Raw genomic sequence first — 21,268 nt, 5'->3', positions numbered from 1 at the left:
GGTTGCGACTACAAAATTTGTGGAGGTTAGGCCTAGCGACGAGCCCGAAACATGTTAGTTCGTGCAGGTGATAATAAATGTGCTAGATTGGGCCTAACATACCAAGAGGCACTAGGCCTAGCTCGTTTCACTGGGCCACGGTGTCAGAATTGACAGGTGTCCAAACGAGCACAGCAGGTGTGTCCCCTAACTCGAGTTGCTCGAGGTCACCGCTAGGTTCGCGACGAGCACCTGGGCCGAAAGACGTGCGTCGCAAGGTTTCGCTGAGTTGTAAAGGCCGGCTACAATAACTATTTTCGTGGCTTTAAAGTGTCCTCAGCTCGACCGACATGATAATCAGATGGTGGCCCAGCTGGCACGTAAAACGGCAGAGCTTATAACTCTGACTTTGTATGTTGCTCTGTTGCCTGACAACATGAATACTAACATTGTCAGCGCTCAATTTGCTCTTCTTGTCACATATAGCGTTACAGCTATAGTTCACTAGTAAACTCTAGCAAAGCATTGTTAAACTTTTGTAATTGAAATATTCGAATGCCGTTCGCCCGTATATCGTATGTTTCTGACACTACAGTCTTGACAAAAAAAAAATTGGTAGGGAATTTTTGGGATGCAGAAACCGAAGGTGCTAATATAGGTGTCAGAACTTTTGCTTTGATGGTTATGGTTCAACCTTGTACTGCACTAATTAAAATACAACCTCCTAATGGGCGAATTCAAATTATCATTTGGAAGAAATGCTTTCGAGTGAATGGGAAGTGTGCGCCGTGTGATATACGTGTTGACTTAGGCAAGTGACCGTTGTAGCCTCTCCTTTTTATGCACGTAGCTTCCCACCGGTTGAAATGATATGTAAAGGTGCACACAAGACGGCGTCTATATATCTTCTTCTAACAAAAAGAAAAACAGCTTGCATATATAGGGCTTCAATATCACGTGTCTTTCCATTTGCAGCTTGCCGGAGCAATGATCACGTACACGGTCATTCTCGTTCAGACAAGTGAAAGTGTGAAGAAAGTCTGACAGAACTTGACAAATGAACGAACAATTCCTCGATGTCACGTAGTTCTTAATCATGTATACAGGAGGACTTCGATAAACTGCCACGTGAGAGGAATCGGCTACCCTGCTGCGCTCAACGGACAAGGCCAAGCAGAAGATCGCCACTGACCTGGTCGCCCACGTGATGCCACTACATGACGTCATGAACGCGTAGTGCAATAGGGTCGTGCGGGGACCCAGTGACGTACCTTCCCGAATCTCTTGGTGGAAAAAACGCCAGGCCTGCGCGCACGGCGCAGCACAGTCACAGCGAAAGCTAGAAGAGCGGCCTTTCAGAGCCTTTTCTAAACACTCATCAGGTAACTGCTGCGAGCACACTTGCTTGATGCACATTACGGCATTAACAATAAAAATTTTAGGGTAGTAGACCGACAATCGCTATGCTATTTTTCGTCAATCTTCTGAGAAGCGTGATATCCGGTGAACACTTGCAAGGAATTTTGCGCCATTCGTTCATGCAGTGGTGGAGACGATGAGGAATCACGACTGAAGTGGGTATGCGCCACAGCTAATAGGTGAACAAGAGTAAGCTTTTGTAAAGAGTTGGAGCGTTGGACGGCCCACTCGTTACGCTATTCGCACTGTGGGACAACTGGTTGTTCTTTCACTGTTTTAAAACGCTTTATAAGTCATATTAACGCGATTGCTTCCCCGACATCAAGTCTGCCCAAGGAAAGTTTGCCAAGTCCCATGCACCGGCGTGGCTCAGTGGTAGAATAAAGTGTTTTCTCCATCATTTATTCGCTGCTTCCTTGAAAGTTTGTTTCCTTCTCTTTGTTGAGCAAGCAATGCCTTGTGCTTTGCTGAACGCCTTTTTTTTTGCAATATATAGCACTACCTGATCATGTATACAGAGCAGTGTTGACAGATGCCACGGAGCAAACAAGCAAACACTCATGATGGAAAAAAAAGTCAAAACAAGCGGAAACAATAAATTTTGTGATTCTTTAAAATATTTTTGATTATGATTAAAAAGTGTCATTAAAGTACGAAGGAGAGTTTCATAAATCGCGTAATTTTCTTGTCTTGTAGAGCCAAAAGATGCGCCACTATGAACGAAAGCACATAGTCATCTTTACCATCGTCTCAGGGCAGTCTCCCTTCGGTAGAGCGCACGCTTGGATAAATGAATGTACAAAACATTATCTTAAAAACCTGCAGATTAGCGACCAGGCCTATTGTCCACCCGGGTGGTCGCGGTAAGGCTTAACCTTTCCGCCGCTTCTCGGGCCTGGTGGATGGGCCAAATGGGGTCTTCAAATTCTGAGCTAGCCAGAGCATCGAGCAAACGCATTTCAAGGAGGTCCGGGTTTCGGTGCCCGAAAAGCCGTGTATAGCGTGTGGGAATTTCCAAAGAGTGTGTTTCGTGTCTGCGATTTCGTGTTTACATAGGATACAGCCAGCGTCGGGGAATTTCCTGGGGTATACGCGGTTGAGGTGCACTGGATTTCAGCTCTCGCCTTACGGTATTTTTTCGCTCCGCCAACGTATTTTTGACTTCGACACTGAACCACAAGCGTGCACACGAGGACAGAATCAGGAGAGCCGGCTTCGCCTGTAACCACTTCAAAAACGGGGAGGGGCGAAAAATCTGCCGCGTGCATTGAATCCGCAAGACGGGGTTGGGGAGGGGCACTGCGATTAACCTTGGCCCTCAAACAGGCCTATACACTCAGCTACATTGTGTCATTGAGAAACACGCTATTAGTAAACAACAAACGTGCGCTGGTGAACGTGATGACTGATATACCTATAATTTATAGAAAAATGCAATTAAGCCCACAAAACGCGACAAGCGACTGGAAAAATCCTACAAGCGACTGGGCGTAGAAGGAAGCCCAAATCATCTTATTATAAGCGTAACTGGCAACCCTGATACAGAGAGATATTGCAGAAGGGAACGGAGGTGGTCTTCCGGTTTTTAGTGGCACGGGCGACGAGTGACACTCTTGAATTTCTTCCAAGCACTTTCACTCAATCAATATAGTTTTTCAAATGTTAAAAAATGCATTAAAAATCAAACACAAGCAAAATCAACGATAATGGTCCATGGTAAGCGTTTTAATGGATACACATTAGCGCGAGCTAACAGACAATATTACCAAGGAAAGTTTACGGGATGTTGTTACAAAGTAATTATAGTGTAAATGTGAAGAAAGAAAAGTGGACGAAAAGATGACTTGCCACCAGCAGGATCCGAAGCGGCGACCTTCGAACAACGCGTCCGATCCGTACCTCTGAGGTACGATGGATGGATGGATGCTATGAGCGTCCCCTTTATAACGGGGTGGTGACAAGTATGCCACCAGGCTCGACAAAAAAAAAAAAAAATTCCTTTTTTTTTATGTTGGCCTAATGCCTCTACTTCGATAAATTCTATCTTAATGGAAAAAAGGTAAATTTTCAGCTTAAGTTCTCTGCCATTTACGGCACACTGTCCATATTTTATTTTTCCAATATTTATTTTTGTCCTTTCTCTCTAATTTTCTGCCACCAATACTCTAACCGTCTCTTACTTATTTCAATCGCGGGTGTGTTCAGCTTTCCATTGTTGTCCCTAAAACCCAAGGCTTCCTGTAGGTTCGTGCCCAAACGTACACCTGGGTGGATATCTCCACATTCAATCAGAACATGTTCCGCCGTTTCCTTATCTTTCCCGCAGCATGTGCATTGTTCTTCTTCTTTACTGAATCTTGCTTTATAACTACGCGTTCTAAGGCAACCCGATCTCGCTTCAAACAGTAAAGCGCTTCCCCTTGAATTATCGTAAAATGCCTCCCTCCTTATTTCATTTTTGCCCTTTCGGTAGTTACTCAAAGACGGTTTTTTCTCCATAGCTGCCATCCAGTAAATCCTCTCCGCCTCCCTGACTTTTCCCTTAACGCTCTTTGTTGACATATGGCTCACAATACCAGCCGTATATTTACTAGTGAGTCTTCTAGTTCTTTTTCTCCACTGTGTGTCCACGCTCTTCCTATACAAATAACGGAACACCTTCTCTGCCCATCTACTCTCCTTCATATTTCTTAGCCTTTCTTCGAACCTTATTTTGCTCTGCGCTTCCCTCGCCTCAAAACCTGCCCACCCCATATCGCCCTTTACAGCCTCGTTTGTCGTCTTCCCGTGAGCACCCAACGCGAGGCGTCCCACAGTCCTTTGATTTACATCCATTCCCGATTGCACCTCTGCCCTCATGCACACCACTGAGTTCCCAAAAGTAAGCCCTGGAACCATTACACCCTACGACGGTGGTCAGCAGTACGACGGTGGTCAGCAGCGCCACCTGTAGCCATTAGGGCGGGTGTGGGAACGCTCTTTTTGCACTCTTCACGTAGTATAAGTGATCTTACGAGACGGCAGCTGATCACTAATCACCCGCACACGAACCCTTAGAAAGCGCCTCACTAGGCCCTATAACAAAGTCTAGTTAGGCACTATAGTAGTTATGGGTCTGATGAAGAGCATTATGCCACAAGGTTTCTTTCGATCGGTTCATTACGAGCCGACAAAACGAGCATTTTTAAGCGGCGTGAAACCAGGATGCGAGGATGTGTGCTCGAAACCCTTGCCGCTCGCCCCGCGTAGCCTTCGCAGGCCAAATCTCCTCCCCACACTCTCCGAGCAAGAGGTCACGTGCGCATGACGTGCCAGAGGCCCGAGAAAGCCAAAACCTGCAGCACACGAGCGGCATTGTTTTGTTGACCAGCGTTATTTTGTGGCCTGCTGTCTATTTCTGCGGGATGGATGCCTCAGTGCGCATTCGTTCGGAAACGCTTTAGACGCCGTGAATAGATGAGCATAATCAGTGCTGAAACGAGCAGAGCCAGGGGCTCCGGAAGTATATGGGAAGTGTGCGGGCAGAGGGAGGGATCATCGCAGCTGTTAGGGGTGGGGGGGGGGGGCATGGTTTCTAACCGGAGGAAGGCGGCCCCCCCTGCCCTCCCCCCCCTGGTTCTGAAGCCCCTGCGCAGAGCCACTTTGTTTCCAAGGCTGGCGTCATCTCGATGCGCTAACCGCAGGGACACGAACGTATGCGAGACGCAGGCACACTATAGCCCCGCATGTTGCTGCAATTCACGGGATAAATATGAAAGACGCACACACCACCTGTGTGTGTCTCATTATTTATCTCAAGTTTTATTCATATATTCAAGCAACAAATTACACAAAACTACACATGTGTGAAATACTTATCGCCTTGTCACGTGCTACTGGCGACGTCACAGCACAGTCGCCTACGCAGAGGACCGACATCACAGCATATACCGTATACTTAGGGCAATTCCGTTGTCTACGTCATTCCCTCATTCTCTGAGCGTGTGTCCACGAAAATAAGGGCAACCAGTGTTCGTCTTGAATTTCAACACATTTCCGCAGCGTGTAGCGTTGCCAAATTTTGCAGACGTGATCGCGCTCGTCAGCTCAAAATCATCAAACCTGGTGAAGGACCCCTTTTTTTATTTGGATACACTTGATATCTGAGCATAGGCCTCTTCCAAATAACGGCCAGTTTGTTCTCACAATAACTGTAGACGAGTAACCGAATGAGTTCACTAATAGAGCAGGGCGCATGTACGAATCCACCCAGGCGCACGTATATTTCTGCAGATCTACCATGGTAATTTAAATCTACCATGGCGTTTCTTGGAGGAAACGCAATGTGATGCGCACCATATAAACATCTTATTTACTGCAAAAAAAGCGCAATGCCACTGCGCATTGATGACGGTATGTACACACATCATGCATCCAGTGAAGGTAACGTGTAAAATTAAGTTGTGTGTAGGTATGTGTTTGCTACGACTAAACGTAAAGTGGTGTTCTTCAGGCGGCTCATATTGACACGAATACACAACATCAGATCATTTGGTGGGACTGATTCCTGAAGTATTTAATTGTTTCAAAGCCAAGATGCTGAAGGAAGAACCGTTCTATATTTGTTGTGTATTCAGACGAATATGCTGGCTAATTTACATTTTGGAGGCAACACATGCATGGAGACGTTGCAGTATGTATAACACTAGAGTGCGTCTTCTGTGTATCAAAGAAAATGATATTTATAAGTTAGAACTTTTGTGGCATGTGACTAGAGAACGCAAACGTACTCAGCGAAGTCAAACACCAAAAGCGGGTTGAGGTGAACATAACTTTCGATAACAAGAACAACATAACGAAAGATCCACATGATGAAAGCTTGCAGACTAAAAAAAAATGTGCAGGAATTAACGCCAGCACTAAGGCTGAAAGATCCGTTTAAACACAGTTCAACGAACGGCTATATACACGCCGCCTACGTATCAGTATCACGCCGTCTACGTTGCGGGTAGACGAAAACGTCGGTACGATCTTAACGAAATAGTCTGTGTTATCACGTATAGGCGAGCTTTGAGGGGCGCACGTAACACGAAGCAATATGTTTGTTATCAGTGATCATCCACAGTAGTTTCAGCGTACAAAACGAACAGGGACCCAAAAAGAACGACGCGGACAACACGCCTTTGTCTCCCGTCTACGGTCCTTTTGGGGCGACAAAAGAAAAAAGTGCACATGGATTACCGGCCCGACCAAGCGTATGGGCCTTAGACACGGTTGACGCTTAGAGCTAACTGGCTCAATAATTAATAAACCTTGCGCAACTAGTCCTGGACCAAGATAGTGACTCGTCGCTAGCGGGGCACCAAACACAACTGCAAACAGAAAAGGGTGCCGCCACAACTCGCATCAAACAAGCCGACGAATCACAGTCGCGCGCGCGTACTCTGTTCATCACTCCGAACAAAGAACTTGGCCGCACATAACATCACACAACTTCACCATCATCCCGACGAAACAGTACGCACAGGCATGCTTCCAACGTGAGCAAATGCTCACTTATCGTCGACCAGTTACGAAAAAAAAAAAAGACTTGGTTAGCAGCGTTATTATAGTGCTCACGCAGTTAACATCGCGCTGTCCGCGGGAACCTTCGAGCGGTACTTACCGCTTTACGTCGAGTGTACCACTGTATCAATATGCAGGTCTCCCCTTCAGTGTGGTGCGTCTTCGCAATGAGCAGCACTGGCGAAACTCCCAGGACGACCGCAGGCACATTTCAAACAACAATACGCCGACTGCCATACTCGACCGATCGAGAAGCGACGCCCACCGCACGCACAACAAACGGGATAGTTATTTCGCCAGCGCATTGAGTCACGTGGTACATAGAGCTGTTTTTTCATCGTGGCTGCTCACATAGCCAGTGTTGCCAGGTCAAGTGAAGCAGCGCAGCCAAAAGCCAGAGACACTGTAGCCCAAAAGTCGTCAAGGACGACATGGTTACGACCATGAGTATACGGGGTTCACAGAAAGAAGGAGAAATGGACAATGTGCGATTAGACCAGGTTAACACGATGCTAAAAGACCCTTTTTGGCTATAGCAGTCCGGCTATTCGCTCATGTGCTGCCCTTGTTAGCCAAGCCGGAAAGAAAGGGTACCAGAAGCATGTTTATTCGACAGTGGACACTTGACCCACATTTCTGGACAATAAAAGGAGAGACCATGTTCTGAAATCCCTGCGATAAAGCAATCGCGTGGCTATGCCAAACCACTGGCACCTTCGTACCATCATAAAAAAAGATTTTTGCTTGCTTTCCTCTCGTAGACACTGGCCCCTCACATATTTCTTTGAAATTTTAATTTTTGTAAATATTTATTGTGCCTACATTTACGATTTTGGCGTCCCAAAACGGTGTTCTGTCTGTCTATTCTCGGCGCATAAAACCCGATTTTTTAGTGCCCATAAATCCAGCCTATAGCATATATTTATAAAGAACAGAAGGGCAGAAAGTCGTGGCTGCGGCTGTGAGAAGCCTACGCCAAATAAGCTTCGACCTCTGAAGGGTTCACCTGCTAACGGACATGTTTAAGTGTGTTTTGGTAATAGCTTGAACTAAACATAATGCTAACAGCGAACTGTAAAAGCGTCTGTTGTTTGACAAAATCAACAAAAACATGCATGTAAAAGTCAGACGTTTTAAACAAAGAAAATTAAACTGCTTTTCAAGGTGGCTGTTGGCAGTATATCTGGAAAGACGCATCGGACATCGTGTGTGTGCGTGTGTGTGTGTGCGTGTGTGTGCGTGTTTGTGCGTGCATGTGTGTGTGTGTGTGTGTGTGCGTGTGCGTGCGTGCGTGCGTGGGTGCGTGCGCTCCCATAGACTGCGGTGGATAAAATGTCAGGCATGCTCGGGTAAGCCTTAGCAAAGATCAACGGGAAACGTAAAATCTTGGTAAAAAGTTTCCAGGCCACGTTTCCATAGATATAGACGAGCTAGCAAACTAAGAACGTCTGACCCGCACCCCTTCCCCTACCTGTACAAACGACCTTTCAAATATAGAGAATAATAGCGCCGTCTTTCGTTGTGCAATCGACTTGTCTTTCCGTCAACAATAAGGCATGAACACTTCAATGTACGCCGTATTCCTGCGGCATGTACCTAAGCCTAGTACCCGCGATGAGGACCCGGTCCTTTTGACATTTTTCTTCTCTTTTATTTCGCTTCCTGGCGCGTTCAAAATGACGGCGTTCCATATTTTACGGTTGCACGAGTCACGTGATGTGCTCACGTGACGTTACGGACAGTGCGGGTTGTGCTGAGCATCAGTCGTACCTGAAACCTTCGCACGAAGCACAATCCACCTAGAGCAAGGCCGCGCTGTGTTCCGACTCGGGTTTAGACCGTTTACGTCTCAAGTAGACGTTTTTTTGTTTATTTTATACAAAATCGCCGCACAGCGCGATCTACGCGACCAGCTTGTACTTTCGCAGCACACACCATGGCCTTCTAAATGGCAGGCGCGCAGCGCCGCCGCTCACTCGCCATCTTGGAGGCCATGCGCACATGCATAGTAAAAACCAACACCGCGCGTTCGCCATCTTGGAGGCCATGCGCACGCGCATGGTGAAAGCCAGGTTAGCACCAGCTCATAAACGCGGGCGCATGGCGTGCGTCTTGCTTCCTCTTCTGGTAAATAAAAATAGAAGATACAACGGAAAGCCTCCGTTGAACGGTGCCTCGCGTGCTCGACGTAATCAACGACCACGCTGGTGTCCTGACTCATCTTCGTCGACGTGAACCCTAATTTAGCTCGGAGTATAGCTGTCTTGTTCACGTCTCTTTACAGCGTGCGGCTGCGGTGATAAGATATGCAGACTGCGCACCATAAAGCTTCGCACCCTCCACCCTGCACGCTGCATATCGACTTTGAAGAATAAATTACGAGCACCGCACCATGGTTATTCAAATCGATGCACTTCTCGCACGTCCAGCGCCTCGCTCTCGGCGAAACACTCAAGGTCGTACTTGTGAGACCACGGCTGGCACCCGTCGGCGTGAAATGCTTGAGCCGACGTAAGGAGCGTTCATAATTCGGCGCGAGGGTACGGTATCCACGGCAACGCGAGCAAACATCGTTAACAAGCAGTGTCGGCTGGGAATATGCCTCACAGTTAAAGATCGTTCGATGGCGAAAGCCTTCGAGAGAGCGTCAGTGATGATGTACCTCGAACTGTCAACAGCCACCAGGTAACCACGTACGAGCGGCCCTTTCAAAGCGTGAGTTGGTCGTTCACGAGAGGGGAAGTGCTGGGCACCGTTGGCCAGGTCTCTTGCACTGTTCAGATATGATGTGTTGTGTAGTGTAGCTATGAATGCAATATTGTGACCTAAGTGAGAGCAGGGGTCTAGATCATTTATGAAGTGATAACTTGGTGTACAAGGGTCTTGTATTGGATCATCATCATCATTTATTTTACCCTTAAGGGCCTCTCTCGGGGCATTACATAAGGGGGGGGGAAACAATCCAAGTACAAATTTCAATGAAAATGCAGTTCATGATTACAGTTTTTGAATTACTAAAACGTACAGGTAGCAACAAAAAACAAAAAGAAAACAGAGCATGTCAAACAAAATATTCAACAGTCAATTCGTGGTCCAAAATATACAGGCGGCAGAGAACAAACAACAAAGAAAGACAAACAGCGATTAAGAGTCAAGGGTAGCTAGTAATAAATCTCTAAATTTAACAGCAACTTGTTCGCTGACAATAGCATCCGTCAAACCGTTCCATTCATCGATAGCCGTAGAAAGAAATGATTTATTAAAAGCGTTAGTAGAACCAAACAGACGTTGGATACTCAGGGAATTAAATAGGCGACGAGATGTTCGGACAGGCGGAAGTAAAAGTGAACCATGTAGGTGAGGAAAGCTGTAGTAAAGTTTGTGAAAAAGACAGAGACGTGAAATTTTGCGTCGAGCTGACAAAACCGGGAGACCGAGGGATGATTTGATTTGACTGATGCTTGCTCGTTTGTCGTAATTTGCGTAGATGAATCTGGCGGCACGATCTTGGACGGATTCAAGAATGTTAATTAGGTATATCTGATGAGGGCTCCAAATTGCTGATGCGTATTCCATTTTAGTACGAACAAAAGTTTCAAAGGCCAATTTGCGAAGGCTTTCAGGTGATAATGACAATGATCTCCTAAGATAGCCAAGAGTTTTTGAGGCATCGGCAGCTAGTTTGGTAATATGCTCGGTCCAGGTTAGTCTGCTTGTAATTACAACGACCAGGTATCGGTAAGAATCCACTTGGGATAACACTGTTGAGTTTAATGAATACGGATGGATGACGTTAGTGTGTTTTCGTGAGACAGACATGAACTTACATTTGGAAGTATTCGGCCTCATCATCCACTGAGCGCACCAGTTATCAATGATGTGTAAATCTTGCTGTAGTATTAGCTGATCTTCGGGAGTTGATATGCGACGGTAGATGACGCAATCGTCAGCAAAAAGCCGAACCGTTGATGAAATGTGGGAAGGAAGGTCATTTACGTAGATTAAAAAGACGAGCGGGCCGAGAACCGAGCCCTGAGGGACGCCAGAGATTACTGGAGTAGTATCAGAATGGGCACCACCGATAACAGTGAATTGCGACCGGTGGGTTAGGAAGCACTTAATCCATGATAAGGTCAGGGGATCGAGGGAAAGTGAAGAAAGTTTGTTGATTAGTCGTTGGTGAGGGACGAGATCGAAGGCCTTAGAAAAGTCGACAAAAATAACATCAGTCTGAAATGACGAATCAAGGTTGAGATGAAGATCACTCGTAAATTCAAAAAGTTGAGTTTCGCATGAGAGCCCTGAACGAAAACCATGCTGCTTATGAAAAAAGAAAGAGTGATCATCGAGGTGACGAGCAACATGTGAATATATTATATGTTCCATAAGTTTGCAAGCGATGCACGTTAGTGAAATGGGGCGATAGTTAAATGGGCCAGATCGCTTGCCAGACTTGAAAACTGGTACAACCTTCCCAAGCTTCTCGTCTGCTACTGCCCTTTAAACAAACGCACAAATTTACGTATATGAAAAAAGAAACTGTTATTGATGTTGAACCAAGTGTAAGCTTCAATAGAAATCGGGAATGTGTAGCCATATTCACGTGAGTATTGAAAAAGAACTTGTTCGAATAATTAATGTGCGGCACTCATGCAGTTAACAAGGCTAACCTCCTTGTACCTCCACGATTCAAGTGATAAGCAGAATCAACGAGATGCCACAATGCGTAACTGAAACAATCGTCTTGCGTGAATGTTCGCGCACTATGCGTTATTTAATACTAAGTTTGCTGGTGATTCGCTGCGTTTATGTTACGCTGTAGAATTATGATGCGCCGTAGAGGAGCATATTACGTCCCAACGTTGTCTAATATTAATTGCTAGTGTTTTATTCATTACAGAACACTGGTGTGACCGCAATAGCTTGTGGTTTTGGTTCACAGGCCTCCCTTGCTCACTCTCACTCTTCAAAAGGGAAAAAAAGAGAGACTATCGTTTTGACAATACCGAAGTGGTTATTATGGCGTCTTTCATGACACGTCACTTCAAGTGGTACGGAACGATCTGCAAGTCGTCGGGTCTCATGATTTCTCGCAGTTCTGAGACATCAGAATCTGATAGAAGGATCTGCTCCTGGAATAATTTGTACCTAATCTATTCCGTCGGTTGCCTCTCTGTGTGTGTCATCGTCGAGATAGGCTTCTTTTACCAGCTCTGTTTGACCGTATTCGCGCACGATGTGCCTTTCACCACGACCGTCCACGTATTGCTCTACGTCGTCGTCAATGCCAAGGTGGGACTAAACGCAACTCTTGCGACTGTCAAAGTGAGAAGTATGCACAGGTTCTTCAGAGAATCTTCCAAGTACGAGGAAAGCGTTCAGTTCGTTGCACCGAGGAATCATCGCAAGATGACACCTACCTGCTGCTTGATACGTTTCCTACTGTTGTCAGCATTCGTTGCGAACGTATGCACCTGTAGTTACCTCTCACTGGAATTCGTAGACCGACTCGGCCGTGGTCCAGCACTGGGCGCAATGTTGAAACTTACGTGCATCGCGGGCAACTTTCTTTATTACGTGTTTGACGTGGCGTCCTTTCTGGTCCTCAGGCCCTGCTGCGAAGTGATCAGATTGTACATTGATCACCAGCACGGGATTCTCAGGTCCATCGTGCGAAGGAAAGAATGTGACGTTATTGGCTCGGAAAGGCGAGCGCGATTGGTCGAGGACGTAAGGTTCAACCTCTGCACCATTTCGGACATCAAGCGACGTCTAAACGACATATGGCAGTACGCAATAGTGACCTCGGGTGGTGTGTTACTCTTCTCCTTTTGCATCGGAGTCTACTTGATCTTCGTTGAAGAGTTATGGACACTTGAGAATTTTCTCGCCTTTCTCAACACTGTGTCGGCGACACTGGACTTCCTGGACATCGTAATCCTCAGCGACGCGATGGTCACAGAGGTGAGTACACTCTTCCCCGTAGACACCGTGTAGTCGAGTTGTCCCATTATGACAGCAGCAGCATAACGCGAAGCTTACCTGATAAAAAAATTATGAGACGGAGTATGTCAAGACGGAACGCAATGCGGGCGTCTCCCTCCCTGCAATGCTGGGCGGATTGAGGCCGTGTCACGTGGGGGACGCGTGCTGGCATCCATGATCTGTGCGCCCCTCACGGCCAATATTCGCAAACTTGGGACGGAGCACGCGGCAAACGCCGTTCCCTCTGGTCAGTGGATCGTGCCTTATACGCCTGCCGACCCGAAAGTCGTGGGTTCGATTCCAGCCGCGGCGGTTTCTATCAATGTCATAACCCCGCGTACCCCGAGAGCACGTTTAGGAACAACGCATAGCCGAAAATACCAGAGCCCTCCACAACGGCGTGCCTCGCAAAGATATCGTGGTTTTGGCATGTCATCATCATCGTCATCATCAGCGCAACTACGCCCACTGCAGGAAATGCCTCTCCCATGATCGCCCAATCCACCCGGTCTTGTACTTGCTGCTGTCACATTATACCTGCGAACTTTTTAATCTCATCGGGCCCACCTAACTTTCTGTGTTCCCCTTCGTGCGTTTGCCTTCTCTGGGAATCCAGTCAGTTACCCTTAATGAACATCGGTCGTACTGCCTACGTGCTACGTGCACAGCCCATGTACATTCCTTCTTATTGATTTCAACTATGATATCCTTAACCCCGTTTGTTTCCTGACCCACTCTGCTCTCTTCTTGTCTCTTAAGGTTACTCCTATCATTTTCTTTCCATCGCTCACAGCGTCGTCCTCTATTTAAGCTGAACCCTCTTTGTAAGCCTCGAGGTTTCCGCTCCATAGGTAAGCATACCGGTAAGATGCAGCTGTTGTATAGCTTCCTCTTGAGGGTTAGTGGTAGATTACCATTCATGATTTGAGAATGCTTGCCGAATGTGATCCACCCCATCCTTATTCTTCTTGTTACTTCACCCTCATGGTTCAGCTCCGCAGTTACTACCTTTTTTAAGTAGACATATTTCTTTACAACATCTAGCATCTTTCCTCTTATCGCAAAGTGCTGTTTTCTGCCGAGACTGTTGCACCCTACTTTAGTTTTGTGCATATCAATTTTCAGAACTACTCTTCCGCTTTCCGTGTCCAGCTCAGTAACCATGAGCTGTAACTTGTCCCCTGAGTTACTCATTGAAACATTGTCTGCGGCAAACCACAAGTTACTGATAACTTTAGTACCTAACTTCCCTATATAGGGTCCTGAAAACCTCCTGTAAAGACGCGGTGAATACGATTAGAGAGACCGTGTCTCCCTGCCGTAAACCCTTCTTTATTTGGATTATGTCGCTCTCTTGATGGTGGCTGTAAAGCACCTGTAGATTTTTTCTAGTATGTTTATGTAGGCTTCGTCGGCGCCCCGATTCCGTAGCGCTTGCATCACTGCTGATGTCTCGACTGGGTCAAACGCCTTCTCGTAATTTATTAAGGCCTTCTCGTAAACGCCCTGTCGTGATCAGATTAATGGGTTTGACTTGTAGCGCCTCGGGAATTGTTGTTGAGTATGAAGAAAAACACTTTCTTTGGTACGGAAGTTTGCTTAAGTGCAGAAGTGGGCTAGCTGGCTGTGTGATGCTCAGTAGCCTGCAGTATCATGGCCATATATCTCACCTAAACCTACCATACGTGGATTTGCCTCTACTTGAGGTTTCACCGAGCTATCTGTGGTATTGAAGTTGCTACACGTTGTGATCTGTTTTTGTTTCTTTCTTTCTTTAAAATTGTTATCAGGCTGTGGGGTTCAACAGTTTCAAATGTCCCAGTTACGCTGTATGAAAAGTAATTTAGGTGTGCACACTCTCCACCCGCCGCGACGGCGAGCGCGTCCATTGATTGATTGATTCATTGATTGAAAACCTTATAGTGATGAGTGAGGCGAACCGCAGGAGGGTTTCACCACTAAACCGTGAACCGTCCGCGAATATCGCCCACTACACTATCAGAGGCGTGACAAACAATGTATATATTTATACAAGAAATTTTATTATTCGCAAGTGGTAGCTATACGTCGCTTCCGTTCTCCCTTCATTATAACGGATTTGTGGTCGGTGAAGTGGTGGATCGTTGATGGGTCATTGTGGGATGTTTGCAAGGACGAAGTAGTGGGCTGTTCGCAAAGGTGAAACTATAGGTGGTCACGTACAAACAAGGAATAAACACAGTGGGACAATCTATGGTTCTTTAACGCGCACCTGAATACAAATACACGACCATCTTGCATTTCATATTGGCTACTTATCAACAGTATTTGCTTAATGGTGGGTGAAGTGATGGATCGGTGGTGGGACGTAGTGGGATGTTTGCAAGGACGAAGTAGTGGGCAGTTCGCAAAGGTGAAACTATAGGTGGTCACGTACAAACAAGGAATAAACACAGTGGGACAATCTATGGTTCTTTAACGCGCACCTGGATACAAATACACGACCATCTTGCATTTCATATTGGCTACTTATCAACAGTATTTGCTTAATGGTGGGTGAAGTGATGGATCGGTGGTGGGACGTAGTGGGATGTTTGCAAGGACGAAGTAGTGGGCAGTTCGCAAAGGTGAAACTATAGGTGGTCACGTACAAACAAGGAATAAACACAGTGGGACAATCTATGGTTCTTTAACGCGCACCTGGATACAAATACACGACCATCTTGCATTTCATATTGGCTACTTATCAACAGTATTTGCTTAATGGTGGGTGAAGTGATGGATCGGTGGTGGGACGTAGTGGGATGTTTGCAAGGACGAAGTAGTGGGCAGTTCGCAAAGGTGAAACTATAGGTGGTCACGTACAAACAAGGAATAAACACAGTGGGACAATCTATGGTTCTTTAACGCGCACCTGGATACAAATACACGACCATCTTGCATTTCATATTGGCTACTTATCAACAGTATTTGCTTAATGGTGGGTGAAGTGATGGATCGGTGGTGGGACGTAGTGGGATGTTTGCAAGGACGAAGTAGTGGGCAGTTCGCAAAGGTGAAACTATAGGTGGTCACGTACAAACAAGGAATAAACACAGTGGGACAATCTATGGTTCTTTAACGCGCACCTGGATACAAATACACGACCATCTTGCATTTCATATTGGCTACTTATCAACAGTATTTGCTTAATGGTGGGTGAAGTGATGGATCGGTGGTGGGACGTAGTGGGATGTTTGCAAGGACGAAGTAGTGGGCAGTTCGCAAAGGTGAAACTGTAGGTGGTCACGTACAAACAAGGAATAAACACAGTGGGACAATCTATGGTTCTTTAACGCGCACCTGGATACAAATACACGACCATCTTGCATTTCATATTGGCTACTTATCAACAGTATTTGCTTAATGGTGGGTGAAGTGATGGATCGGTGGTGGGACGTAGTGGGATAATTGCAAGGACTTTCACGTCATACATACAAGGGATAGACAGGCCCACGCCTTTAGGAGCTTCGCCCCTAAAAAATGACTAAATATGCTCAACATGAAAGGGGGATAAGCAGATTGAACTGTGGAAGTGCCCCAGACAGGCTGGCCGAGATTTAGATAGGGAGGACCTATTTCTGTCAAAGGCCCCTTGTCTTCCTTGGCGTCTCATAAGGGGGTTAGTACTCCCGTCATATCGTGTGGTGGGGCTGACGTCAATACTAACGCCCTTAAATCTAACACGCCAAGAATGACAAGGCCCTCGTAATGATTTTGGAGCCAACATGAAAGCTGCTTTCAAAGTGCTTCAAAGCTAGTGCTTTAAGGGGGACGTGGTAGATGGAGGCACGTACCACACGACAACGTTTAATGCGACTAAATGTTCAAGGTGAAAGATAACTGTTTAACTATAGAGGTGCGACGCTCTCCGGCATCGATATACCTACCGCCACAGTGTCTTTCAGTCGATTTCACCTTTCTTTTAAGGTGCGAGCGATAAGACATACCCTGGAAAAAGCTGCGATCTTTGCTAAACATCGCGACTACGTTGACCAGGTAAGGCGTGCGTCTCGCTGGCTGTCAATCTACGCCAAGTTTCATGTACAGTCTTTATTTTCACATTGTGAGCAAAACGGCTCGCCGGAGATTAAGTCTTGACTATTCGCGGCTTTGGCAAAAAAGAAAAACCGTGAAAATATATACTTAAGATATTTATTTATTATTTATTTATACAGTACTGCTAGCTTCTAGCTGAGGCTGTAAGCAGGAGTGGTACTAACAGGTTCAAAATAAAAGGAGCAAATCAAAATATAACACCCGTGGCATAAAAAAGAAAGAAAAAATGAGGAAGAAAGAAAAGAACGCTCCAAACAAAGAAAAGTAAACCGTAATTGCAACTTATCAAGCACTGGTATGCGCAAACTGATTGCAGAAAGATATGACCGTATTCCTGTTTACAAAAAAAAAGAAAAAAATGATACGCGATAGCCGTATCGTGTCAACTAAAAGGGTTTCCAAAAAAAATTGTTATAATGCACTCTGCAGAAAAACGCAACACAGCACCGTTCCTCTTTTTTTTTTGTCATTGGCATAGAACAGCGCAACTTTCCAATTATCATGCAAAAAAAAAAGCTAGAGGGACTTGCAGACTGACCTCCACTTTGTGATACCGACAGTCTCCGCCGTAGGGCGCACCTTGACTTCAGAAAACACCGTAGAGACTTTAAGCGGCTAAAAACTACGAAGAGGGGGTTATATCTCCGGTGACTAAGACCAAGGCAGGAGTGAAAGTCAGTCGTTCACAACTTAGAGCTAATTATGAGTTAAAAAATGGTCAATCGTACCCATTTTACGACGCCTCAACGCACTGTGTAATTTCCACACACTTGTTCAATTTCAAGGGTCTACAATTAAGCCACCATCGTCCCCTCCGTGCAAGTGGCCGGAGGCTTGGCCTGGCCGACCACCCGACTCTGAACGCGGGATTCGTGAACCTCGCCACCACTCATTACTTGACTTCATACACGAAAGAAGTTTGCATGAGTATTTTGGAAACAAGATGTATAATTATGAAGGGCGGGTATTCGAAAAAAAAAATGCCAGCGCGTGGAATCAAGGCTGCCTGGTTCAAAGGGTACAGCCCCGCTCACTCGTCAATACAACGCAACGGCTCTTCGACTATTCAACTGCATACTTTGTTTGCTCAGTCAGTACAGTGAATACTTTTTTTTTTGTTTACAGCTGCTCTATCTGAGGAAGTCATTGAAACCTGGAGAGATGGCGTTGTCCGCAGCTGGTTTCTTCTCCCTGAAATCGCCGATGCTTGTTTCCGTAAGGAGTTTATCGCAATTTACAATTTCTTCTAAGTGCGCTGCCCAAGTCCGACGTGTACAATTTGGGCGAGCAAGGAGACACAACCTGTTGGCACCCTTTTGCGACGTATTCAGCTCTCTCATATGCAACATAAACACACTAATTAGCTATTTGCAAAAGAGCGTTGACGTAGTCCGCCTCGGTAGAACAGTGGTTACAGTACTCGGCTGCTGACGCAAAGGTCACGGGTTCGACGCCGGCCATCGCATGTCAATGTAGGCCAAACGGCAGATGCCCGTATAGTTTTAATGTCAGCATGCACGTTAAAGCACAGCAGAGAGTCGAAATTTCCGGAGCCCTTCATAACGACGTTCATAATGACATCATAGCTCTTTGGACACAAAAACCCAGATATTATTGTTATTATTATTAATATTACTACTACTAGGGTTAACGCGTCTCTTTACTGAGAATTCGTGGGCACAGGGTGTCCCTGTAGCCGACGTTCTGACAAGCGGACATGTGTTCTCCAAAGCTCCAACATTGAAATTTAAACCTTGATTTGTCGAAATGTCGATCGGCTCACGTGACACCCCGTACTCTCGAATTCTCACCTCTTCATGCTTCGTAGTCCTGTAAAATGACAGACCGGTTCAATTGTGTGACAATTTCGGTTCTTTTGAAGCTTTCCTTATTCAAAGGAACAGAAATCGTTGCGCAAGCAAACCATCTATCGCTTTGCTGGACTTCAAACTTGAATTCGTGCGCAGCCACCTTTGATACACGTGTTGGTCTTTTCATTTATGCGCATGCGCGAGAAAGAGAATATTCTAAACCTTTCCCTGCTAATAAGCAGTTGCGAGTAGCTCGCGCCACCGTTTCTATATGGCCGGCGGTTTTATTTCACCCTATACTCGGGGACGACTTTCTGTGGCAATGAAGGGAAAGCTATGGGGGCGGAGCTACTGCACATGTACTCCTCCGCCAAGTAGTCCGGCTACACTCCCTTTCCAGAATGCTGGGCGTGTTCGAATAATACCGCTGCACAGAATTCGCTACGTCCGCTTACACAGTTATTTGTGCGTGAAATTCGACACAAGCTCCTTCGACGAATCGTCGGAACAGCCGGAGGGCGACGAGCGCTCACCTAAAGACGAAGACGCCATTTTGACCGCGAGGTGCACCTAAAACGTGCGGCGTTTTCAGACGTGCAAAAACGCGAAATAACACTTCATGAAACAAAACGAATATTAATATCTGCTGGGTTCGTGCAGCGTCTCTTTCTAAACAGCATCCCGTAGAATATAAAGTAATATTGTTTTTGTTTTCACCATCTTCACGCAGAAAACAGAGACACATTCGCGGGATTATTATTCCTCAGCGGTGGCACACGCCCCCTTTGGCTCCGTAGCCTTCCCTTTATTGCCACAGAAAGTTGTCCCCGAGTATAGTATATCTCAGCCAGTTAGGCAGCACCAACTAACAGCAGCAATTAATCGTGTCGGGTGCGATTTAGTGGTTACACATATTTCAAAACTCTTGTTCGAAGCAAAAACAATTCAACACAGGTCGCGCATACCCGCACACAAATCTCAATTACCCGTTTCAATTTGCAGCTTGCCGGAGCAGTCGTCACGTACACCGTCATCCTGGTTCAAACGAGTCACGGAATGAAGGGAGGACGACCGAACTTGTAAAAGAGAAAGCTCGGTTTGCGACCAACTGCCGTCTGTCTGGAAGCGTGTCCACCGGAGGGCACCGCCAACAGTCACCCGGAGGTAACGAAGAGCCGCTTCAACGAGGACACGATGCTGTTGCTTCTTTGGCAGGAATAAAGGCACGATTTCTTGCTTCTCGCGGTGCCGCGTCACTATTTGTATCTGAAGACTGAATGTTCCATAGTACAAGAAAAACGACGATGAGTGGGGCGAAGCGTCGGAGGGTTTTATCGGTAAACCGTGAATCGTCCGTCCGCCTGTCTCTCTGATTGAAATGGGCGGACGCAAGGACGGACGCTTCGCCCCACTCATCATTCACTGCGTGGATATGCTTTTAAAACCACTAACGCCATCTAGTTATATTATTCCCAAGGATACCCACAACGCCATCTATAGGTCAAATCATAAACTAGAGGTGGCTACATACTACTACTAACAACTAACTACTAACTACTTACTACTACTACTACTACTACTACTGCTACTACTACTACTACTACTACTACGGAGGGAACGAGCCCCCGGCGTAAAGAGCTTTGCCCCCAAAAGCCGTTCTGTTAGGTTGCACCGTCTGGTGCCACGGGAGAGTAGTGCCATATTCGGCTGCTGAGTAGGCTGCATGCACGGTTCAAGCAGAAAATCAAGAATATATACACGCACAGGACAGACTTCACATTCATGCGCTAAGCATGAGTACATCGTCGAATGTTTCATGAGGTATAGTTGGGAATGAAACTAGCCATTCGTGGATTTATGTTTAAGAAGTATTGCATTGACTTCCAGTCCACACACCACAATGTAAGGCGCTTGGGGCGCCTCACACCGACCTCGGCCATAACATATGGGCTTGGCATGCGGCTATCGCACAATAAAACACAGCGCGAACCTTACATTCATCACATCTAAAGCTGTGTGGTGGGAGGCTATGCTACTCGGCACGTGCCCGGAAGACCAGATCTAGTCTTTCGGCTGGCTGCAAATGACGCCGGTATTCAAGGCCTGGCTGTCACCTTAGGAAAGGGCTACGCTTGACTCTCGCAAGGGCACTTAACATCTCTCTCTCTCTTTCTCTCTCTCTTTGGCACGTAAAACGGTGGCACTTAACATGATTAACGGCCTCATCTAATTTTTGCCTGAACTTTTTTTTCGCAAAGTACTTCTAAGGAGCTTCGCTCATCGGTTGCTTTCGTAAATGGAACAACTGCTAGTTCTTTTTTTTGTAAGGCCTGCTTTTCCTTAGTCATAGGGTAGCAAACAGCTTGATATGCTCGCATACGGTTTCGAAAAGGCAAGCAAAACAAGTGCATGCATCACAGCTGTGTCTCAAGCTAAACCTGAAGGGACAGGGG

The 21,268-nt window shown here is 46.3% G+C and overlaps 2 protein-coding genes across 2 annotated transcripts in view; one reads left to right on the top strand and one right to left on the bottom strand.

The window, feature by feature from the left end:
- The window catches only part of LOC119165450 (uncharacterized), a 181,706-nt gene extending 174,476 nt beyond the window's left edge, over positions 1-7,230 (bottom strand). Inside the window, exon 1 of the mRNA XM_075871952.1 lies at positions 7,043-7,230. The gene's annotated coding sequence lies outside the window, so the exon portion shown is untranslated. The remainder of the gene's footprint in view (positions 1-7,042) is intronic.
- LOC119164514 (uncharacterized) overlaps positions 1-21,268 on the top strand; it is a 232,378-nt gene that overhangs the window by 113,328 nt on the left and 97,782 nt on the right. The gene's annotated exons all lie outside the window — the stretch shown is intronic.

Source organism: Rhipicephalus microplus, chromosome 8, assembly GCF_043290135.1.
Source record: "Rhipicephalus microplus isolate Deutch F79 chromosome 8, USDA_Rmic, whole genome shotgun sequence".
In the NCBI taxonomy this organism is placed as follows: Eukaryota; Metazoa; Arthropoda; class Arachnida; order Ixodida; family Ixodidae; genus Rhipicephalus; species Rhipicephalus microplus.
This window is presented reverse-complemented; position numbering and strand designations above follow the sequence as displayed.